Raw genomic sequence first — 8,357 nt, 5'->3', positions numbered from 1 at the left:
TCAGGATATGAACAGGTTGAGTGGGAAGGATCAGAGAAGAAAGACCCTCCCCCTCCTCTGAGTTGGCTTGGAGAGAAAAGATGCAGTGTATTTCCAGCGTCCCCTCGGTTCCCTTATAGCACTTTAGACTCCCCCTCTTCTCTGAACCTGCCAATGCACTTGGGCACGACGTACATACAAGGATGGTCTAAGAGGAAAGCCAAGTCAGCACGGTCCGATACTGCTGCCCCTGAAATGAAAACTCAGCAGCCGGCCAGCAGTGGGTGCGCGCGCGTGAATGTAAGAGTATGCCTGCGTGTAGCCGGCGGACGCAGTTGGCCCGGCGCCGCCCTGGAGGCTGCCCCCGCGCCTGCCCAACCCCCACCTCCCAACCCCTATAAGGGCGGTGCTCGCCGCCGCCCTCTTCACAGCCGGGGAGCGCGGCCTGGCGGGGAGGTGTCTCCCGTGCTCCCCGCACAGTCACAGTCCGCGCGCTCACACACTTGGAAGCGCCTCCCCACGTCCCTCCCCTGCCCTCCTCTTGCTCTGCTCTTCTCTCTCTCACCGCAAATAGTCGCCGACTGACTGCCAATCCGCCTCTCTCTCTCAGAACAACATGACTGACTGGGAAGCGGTGGCTCAGGCGGAGCTGCTCCGCCGGCGCAGGCAGGAGGAGCCGGAGGATTATTAAATAACGCAGCTCGACTCTGTGCAACTGGGAGTGGAGAGAAGGAGCCCGAAGCCGAGAAGGGGAGGGAGGGCAGAGGAGGGGGACCAGGAAGGACACCCCCGTGCCCCGAAGACATAATTCCCTGAGTGCCCCGGAGGAGGCTTAACAAGCGGCGCGCAGCCCTCAAGGTAGTAACGCCCCCCGGAGCCCCCGCGCCCCGCGGTAGCGCGTCGCGTCGGCGCTGTGCTGGGGCCGGCCCCAGGCGGGCGCCGGATGACTGCCCGGCAGGTGACCGTACTGTTCCCGGGCCGTTCCGGGAGCAGCTCCAGCCCAGGCCCGGGGTGCCGGCCGCGGACCGGGCCCGGAGTGCGTGGCGCGGAGACCTGGCTTTGCGGGCGGGGCGGGAGGGTGGCGGGGGCTGGCTCGCTGGCCGCGGGCCGGCGACTTGGCGCGCTGTGTGGCCATTTCCTCCGCGCTCCTGCGCGCCCCCCCGCCCCTGGCCGCCGCGGCCGCTCCAAGGGGGATGCGGAGCGCGGCCGGCAACCGAGGCAAGAGTTGGCGCAGGCTCGGGGCCGCTTCCCTGCCTCACCTCTTGCGTCCCGCAGGTAGGGGCGGCTGGCTGGCGCTGGCGCCCCGGGCTGCGGATGCCGGGGTGGGGGCGGGGGCGAGGAGGGGGAAGGAAAGGTAGGGGGCGGGGAGCCTGGGGCTCCCGGAGGAACCGCAGTGCTGGGGCCGGGACCGCCTCTTGCCTCCGCCTGCTTTTTCTCTGGCGCTGGCTTCCTGGATTGGAGACGAGAATCTCCCGAGCGGCTGCAGGAACAGCAGAGACTTAGAGTGAACAAATTGCTTTGTGGTGGCTTGTCAGGGGCTCCAGGGTGTGATTGTGTGTGTGTGTGTGTGATGGTGTATGCGACGGTGTGTGTGTGACCGCTTTCCGGACGAATCAAGGCGTTGGTCCACCTGAGAAGAAAGTCAGCCCAGAGCTGAAACCGCAGGTGGCCATCTGGACCCACTCATATTTCGGCTTGTGTCTCAGAGACTCGTACACACGGTGTCAGCAAGGGTACGGGTGCGCAAATAGGTGACGAAGAGATTTGTGAATGGTGCTTCTCAGCGCGTGGAGGCTGAGCCTTGCTGATGTAGAGGAGGAGGTATCCAGACTGAGAAGAAAGGCTATTTATGGCAAAGAGTTGTGAAATTTCTCGGGGTTTCCTTCAGTGTATCCTGAGATATATTACCTCTCTGTGTCTCAGAATTAGAAGCATTTCTGCTTTTTTCCCCCCCGTCTCGTGGGACCTAGACTGTGAAATGAAGGGAATCAGAAAATAACATGCCTTTTTCAGGTAGGAAAAAAATAAAAAGCTTCTCAGAAGGCACTGATCTCTTGCCCTTTTATGTTTTTAAGTGCTTATTCTCCACTTCTCTTGCGTCTTCAGGCCATCAGTAGTACCCTCAAGACAGAAAATGCCTGCTTGGTTTCAACAGCTTTCATTTCTGATACCTTTGGTATACCTTCAACCTTCTGTTGAATGAATACCTTCCTACTAAAATTTAACACGTAGCCCACCCCCAAAGGCTATTAAAATCTATTTTTTTGTGTGTGCATGTGTGTATATGTGTGTGTGTATGTATATATACATGCACGCACATTTTACATAAAGCTGGTTTTGGTAGAAATCTTGAGGAGGTCAGAGAAGCAGACACCTCGGTGGATTTATATCTATTACTACCCATATGCTAAAAACTAGTTCTTAAGGAAGAACTGAACTACTGTAAATCTAGGATATGACATAATCCGTTTGTTTCTGTTTCTCTTTGCTTTGTAACAGGTACAGATTTCAAAGACATAACTTTTGAACCTTAGAGATGATTTGGGGCAGTATCAAGCAACGATGCTTGAGCAAATTTATGTTTGTTCTTAGAAGTAGCAACCTTTCGTTTTATAGAAGTAATGACTGGGTTGTGGCTTATAAATAGAGGGGAGTCATGTTATTTTAAATTGGGCTATCTCTAAGTGCCTGCCAAACACAATGTTTTTAAAACATGGAAATTCCATGTTGTTGCCTCCCCTTCAGCAAGTTCACAGAGAAAAAAGAGAGCTATGCTATCAACCCATTATCAGAGTGATTTGTCTTCACTAGATGTTAAAAGGAATCTCTGGTGGCTTAGTGGTTAAGTGCTATGGCTACTAACCAAGAGGTCGGCAGTTCAAATCCACCAGGCGCTCCTTGGAAACTCTATCGGGCAGTTCTACTCTGCCCTATAGGGTCACTAAGAGTTGGAATTGACTCGACGGCAGTGGGTTTGGTTTTTTTGGTTTAGATGTTAAAGAGCTCCTTATTTTGATCAAAGCTTACCAACATAGTGAAAGTAGCTTTCCTTAGTAGTCCTGTTTATTTGAAAGACAAAGCATATGTAAGGATTTGGTATTTTGATTTGATTAGGTTCACAGTGGATTCAAATTCATTTTCAATATTGGAGCATGTGCAGTTGTATATATTAGGTTAGAACCTACACAGAGAACCCCACTCTGAAAGTCATTAACTTAACTTTCCCCAATCATTGGAAGCAGAGAGGATGGGGAGCTAAATGTGCTTGATAATGGCAACCAGTGTCACAAAACAATATGTGTATTGTTTAATGAGAAACTAATTTACTCAGTAAACCTTCATCTAAAGTACAATAAAACAAAAAATATGAATCTAAAAATTGTACTCAAACTGTATCATTGCAATCATTAAAAAGTCATATTTATGAGTATCTTGTTTTTTGACATCGTGAGGAATTAGCAAATGCTTATTATGAAGACATAACAGAATGTTAATTTCATTAAACTTGAGTTAGAAAATGAACCATTATATTTTAAAGATTAATAGTTATTCAGCTTTTTATTGCATTTTTGTACGCTTAATAATATTCATAACAAAGGGCCTATAGTGTGCAAGGCACTGTCTAGGCATTGGGGAAGAGCATAAGGCTTCCTTTGCTCCTTGCCCTTTAGGAGCTGACTCTTTAGTTGGTAGAAATCTGATGCTCCTGGGTGAACATAGAATTAACAACCCATGACAATAAGAAATTGCATATCAAATAAGGACTGCAGGAGTTCTGAACATGCCAGTAACATTCAGACTGGGTTTTGTCTGCAGAGGGTTCAGGGGTAGGTAAGACTTGCTTGGTCTTGGTCTTAAAGGATAAATGGGATTTAGTAGATTGTAGATAAGAGATATAAGGTAGAGAATCCAAGTCTCCTGGAATTATAGAAAAGAACAAAAGACACAAGGGGGGAAAAGTTTGTTCTGAAAATCATTTGGATATTGCAGAGTAGTTGAATTTGTTGTGCAGAGTGCAGGCTGAGTCTGTTTTTGATGTGCAGTGTTCTCTGCATTCTATTCGTGGTATTAATTGTCAGTATTTAGTGCAAGGAGGCAAATCTTCGAATTTATGTTGCCTTTTTGAGTTTTTTTTTTCATGATTAAAAAATTCAATATATATTTGTAGGGAAGACTTACTCTAAATGTTTAAATGAAATGACAACACACTAAAGTGCTGAGTTTGGTGTTAATTACAAGGTAGTGCTTGTACGACGTCTTTTATAGCAAGGTATTTTGAGTGCTTCCTTGTTCCATTCCAACCCTCTTTACATTTGCTCTAAAGCAAAAAAATGTGATGATGTATACAACAGTAGTATCAGTAGTGAGCCTAAGTTGAATGCTGAACATTTTATTCATATAAAATGCATAGCCCATTAGATAATTATTTTCTTTTTTTAATTTTAAAGTTACTAGAGCACATCCAGATAACAATCTATTCTTTCATTAATTTCCATTAGTAAAGATCTGTGATGCAGGGGCTGTGGGAAACATTTTAGAATTGTTGTAACAACTTTAAAGATACGTAAACTATTATCTGGTAAATGCAGTGAGGTAATACTAGGCGCATGACATGTCTTTAATTAGTGTAGTCTTAGCTGTTTTTTTCCTTGACTGTATGTGTGTTATTTGTTTTAGACAAATACAAAACTGTGAAATGCGTTTCTTCATTTTAAGAATACAAGGGAAAACATCTGAGTTGATTTTGAGCCTGCTTGTTCAATATGACACCCCAGAAATATATTGTGGTGACAGTAAAGATATTAGATATGTGTATCAATAAATAATATAAAGGAATTACTTCCAGATTAGTTGAATTAGAAGATTTTCATATATGTTTTGTTGACAGGAAATAGATGAGTTACTGTAAAAGTGAAGAGCCTATTAAATCACCAATTTCTTATTCATGCAGGAATGGGATGATTTCCAGCATAGAGTACAAACCAGCCTGTCAGTTGGTCTCTTTCCAGTTTGGTTTTGGACTATATGTCACAGGTGTATCACTTTGATAATGCGGTCTTGCGTGCTGTATGACTGACAGATTCTGCATGATTTCCTTATTGGATAGTGACAAAATCTGTTTGCCTTATATAGAGGACATGCACTTCTATCAGCAATAGTATCTTCACTACGCAAGAGTGTCAACTGACAATAAAACATAAAGTCTGGGATAGGAGAAGCAGTAGGGAAAGATAGAGCGATTGATGAAAAGCACTGTAACAAAAGAACTGTGTTTTGTTATGAAGTTTAAATGAAATATAAAGTAAAAATGCGAAGTCGAAAGGCCTAAACTGCAGTTGATACAGTGCTAAACTGTTATTACCAGTTCTTATTTTAAACAACAGTATTACATTTTAAGCTATTTTTCATGTGGGCTGAATAGCAAAAAAAAAAAAAAAAGGTGGTGGTTGTAAATATTTTCTAGGTTGGTAGTATGATGTTAAAAATTGTTAAAAGATTTCTGCTTAAATCATTCACAAATGAAATTTGTTGCTTGGTCAAATCCCTGGTCCTTTACCTAGCTTCATTTAAAGAAGACTTTTGGTTCTACGTAATGTATACTGTATTCAATAAATAAATTTTAGTTAAAGTGATTATAAATTCTTGAATGCTGTAACTAAGTTCTGATATTGAAGAAAATCTAAAGGTCATTTATAAAGAGATATCTTATTATCTAATGGCAAATTCTTACCGTATGGCTGTGGTTCTTTCCCCCCACCCTCCAAAAGCAGCAGCAGCAGCGGCATCGTCTGTGAATTTGTTAAAATTCTAATTCTTGAGCCCCACCTCGGACCTACTGAATAATTAACTCTGGGGTGGGGCCCTCTATATGATTTTTATGCTCTCTAAAGTTTGTGAACTACTGACCTAGAAAGTTTTATAGTATCTGAGATATTTACTCTAAGTACTTTCTCAATTAGTAGAAATAACTAAGGTTTAACTATTGAGACCTGGAAAATATTACACTGTACATGAGAAAAATTTTCATCTGTATTTTTTGTATTAACTGTATTTTTTTGACAATAAATTTAAGTGAGTTGCCAATTCCTGTGCACTGTTGATTGTTACTAACTGACAGCTCCGTAAAGCAAGACTGTCCTGATTGGTTCATATATTGTATCTTCAGGTATTAGCAGTATCTGACATATAGTAGGTGCCCAAAAAATTTTGAACAAATGTCTGAATAAATGAAAGAGCATCTCGCCCCCAGTTCTAAGGTTGTTCTATTTCTTCCAAAGCAAGGCACTTTAAGAAAGTTTTAAAAATAAAAGGAGCCCAAGAACATATGCAGACACAGGGCTTATTTTCTGTTTTGCAACTACTTGTTGCCGTCTTTTCGATTCTGACTCATAGTAACCCTGTAGGACAGAGTAGAACTGCCCCATTGGGTTTCCAAGAAGTGGCTGGTGAATTTGAACTGCCCACCTCTTGTTTAGCAGCCTGAGCTCTTAACCGCTTTGCCACCTGGGCTCCATTTTGCAAATACTGAGATACTATTTTATTAACATCAGCAGCAATGGCTATAAGGGGCTGAGTGCTTCCTACATGGTAAGCACTTGACACACATTATGCCATGTAATTCTTCCAATATTATGCAGTTGTTTTTGTACATACTTCAGAGATTAGGAAACCGAGGCTCTGTTCTGTGGTCTGTGAAACTATGTAGACCAAGCTTTGATTCTTTATTATTATTATTACAATGATGCAAAAATTGTATAACCAGTTGACAGACAATGTTTGAAGGAGTTTACCTTCTCTTTAGTCCTGATTTAGATGAGGGCCAAGCAATATTGGTGTGTTACCGGCCCTGTTGCAGCCATCTTTAATGATGCTTGTTGGGTGATTGGAACAGGTGATGGAGGACTTGCAAGTCTGCCACTGCTACCTCCTTACTGTTCTCTTCAGTACTAATGTTATGCATTCTCAGTGCCATTCAACCACAATTTTCTTACCTTATTTGGGATACTTTAGTCTGAATCTCACAACTCTTAAATGGAAACCTAAGACATAACCAAGTATAATTTTTGAGACCAGCTCCTTTATGCAGAGAATGTTCACACTTTAGATATTCTGCTCCATGTTTGGAAATTTGCAGCTTATCTTCTGGAAAGGTTAAGACAAAACTTTAAGTATCTTACTCAAAATATGCTGATCTTAGTTGCATTCTGTTAATCTAACTTGTTTTGGAAATGTGGTTAGTTGGTAATATCAGACTCAAATTAGTCTGTTTTAACTTTTTATCTTTAAGTCCTCTATTTAGACATGAGTTTAATCAGTGTTCCAGTGCTTGTAGCAATGGACATTTTTAAAGGCTGAATTCTGTAGAAGTCCGTGGACAACAGAGAGTTAAAATTTGCTATCCAGAAGTTCTCTACTAGACTGATTGTACAAAGTCGTACGTCTTGTAATGTGGTTAAATCAGTCAATAACATGAATAAAATTAAACCAGAAACCAAAACCAAACCCAGTGCCGTCGAGTCAATTCTGACTCATAGCGACCTTATAGGACAGAGTAGAACTGCCCCATAGAATTTCCAAGGAGCGCCTGGTAGATTTGAACTGCCAACCCTTTGGTTCACAGCCGCAGCACTTAACCACTACACCACAAGGGTTTCTGAATAAAATTAGATGCATAAAATTATGGAGAAAAGATAATTGTTTAACCAAGCATTTCACGTATCACCTGTTCTGAAGCTTTTGTAAACATCTGTCTCTGAGGGTGAAGACATTTAATCATTAAATCAGGTTTTGTTTGTCCCCCAAATTTAGAACCTATGCTTTTATGTAGTGGGAAGATTAGCTGGTTTCTAAACAGAGAAAATACTGAAGTTGTTAAGGATTTGATTTTACTTGGATTCACAATCAACGCCCGTGGAAGCAGCAGTCAAGAAATCAAACACCGTATTGCATTTGGCAAGTCTGCTACAAAAGACCTTCTTAAAGTGTTAAAAAGCAAAGATACCACTTTGAAGGCTAAGGTGCACCTCATCCAAGTCCATGGTATTTTCAGTCACCTCATATGCTTGTGAAAGCTGGACAATGAATAAGAAAGACTGAAGAAGATGCATTTGAATTATGGTGTTGGTGAAGAATATTAAATATACCATTGACTGCCAAAAGAAGGATAAATCTGTCTTGGAAGAAGTACAGCCAGAGTGCACCTTAGAAGCAAAGATGGTGAGACTTTGTTTCATGTACTTTGGACATGCCATCAGGAGGGATCAGTCCCTGGAGAAAGACAATATGCTTGGTAATATAGAGGGTCGGTGAAAAAGAGGAAGACCCTCAATGAGATGGATCGACAGTTTCTGCAGCCATGGGCTCGAATAGCAATGACT

At 42.6% G+C, this 8,357-nt stretch overlaps 1 protein-coding gene across 8 annotated transcripts in view; it reads left to right on the top strand.

Annotated features, from left to right (window-relative positions):
* Positions 1-403: 403 nt before the first annotated feature.
* The window catches only part of CCSER1 (coiled-coil serine rich protein 1), an 845,607-nt gene continuing 837,653 nt past the window's right edge, over positions 404-8,357 (top strand). For all 8 annotated transcript variants that reach the window (XM_064285541.1, XM_023553241.2, XM_023553242.2 and 5 more), the window contains exon 1: positions 404-837. The gene's annotated coding sequence lies outside the window, so the exon portion shown is untranslated. The remainder of the gene's footprint in view (positions 838-8,357) is intronic.

Source organism: Loxodonta africana, chromosome 5 (genome assembly GCF_030014295.1).
Source record: "Loxodonta africana isolate mLoxAfr1 chromosome 5, mLoxAfr1.hap2, whole genome shotgun sequence".
Lineage (NCBI taxonomy): Eukaryota > Metazoa > Chordata > Mammalia > Proboscidea > Elephantidae > Loxodonta > Loxodonta africana.
The sequence above is the reverse complement of the archived record's forward strand: the minus strand, read 5'-3'. Positions and strand labels throughout refer to the sequence as shown.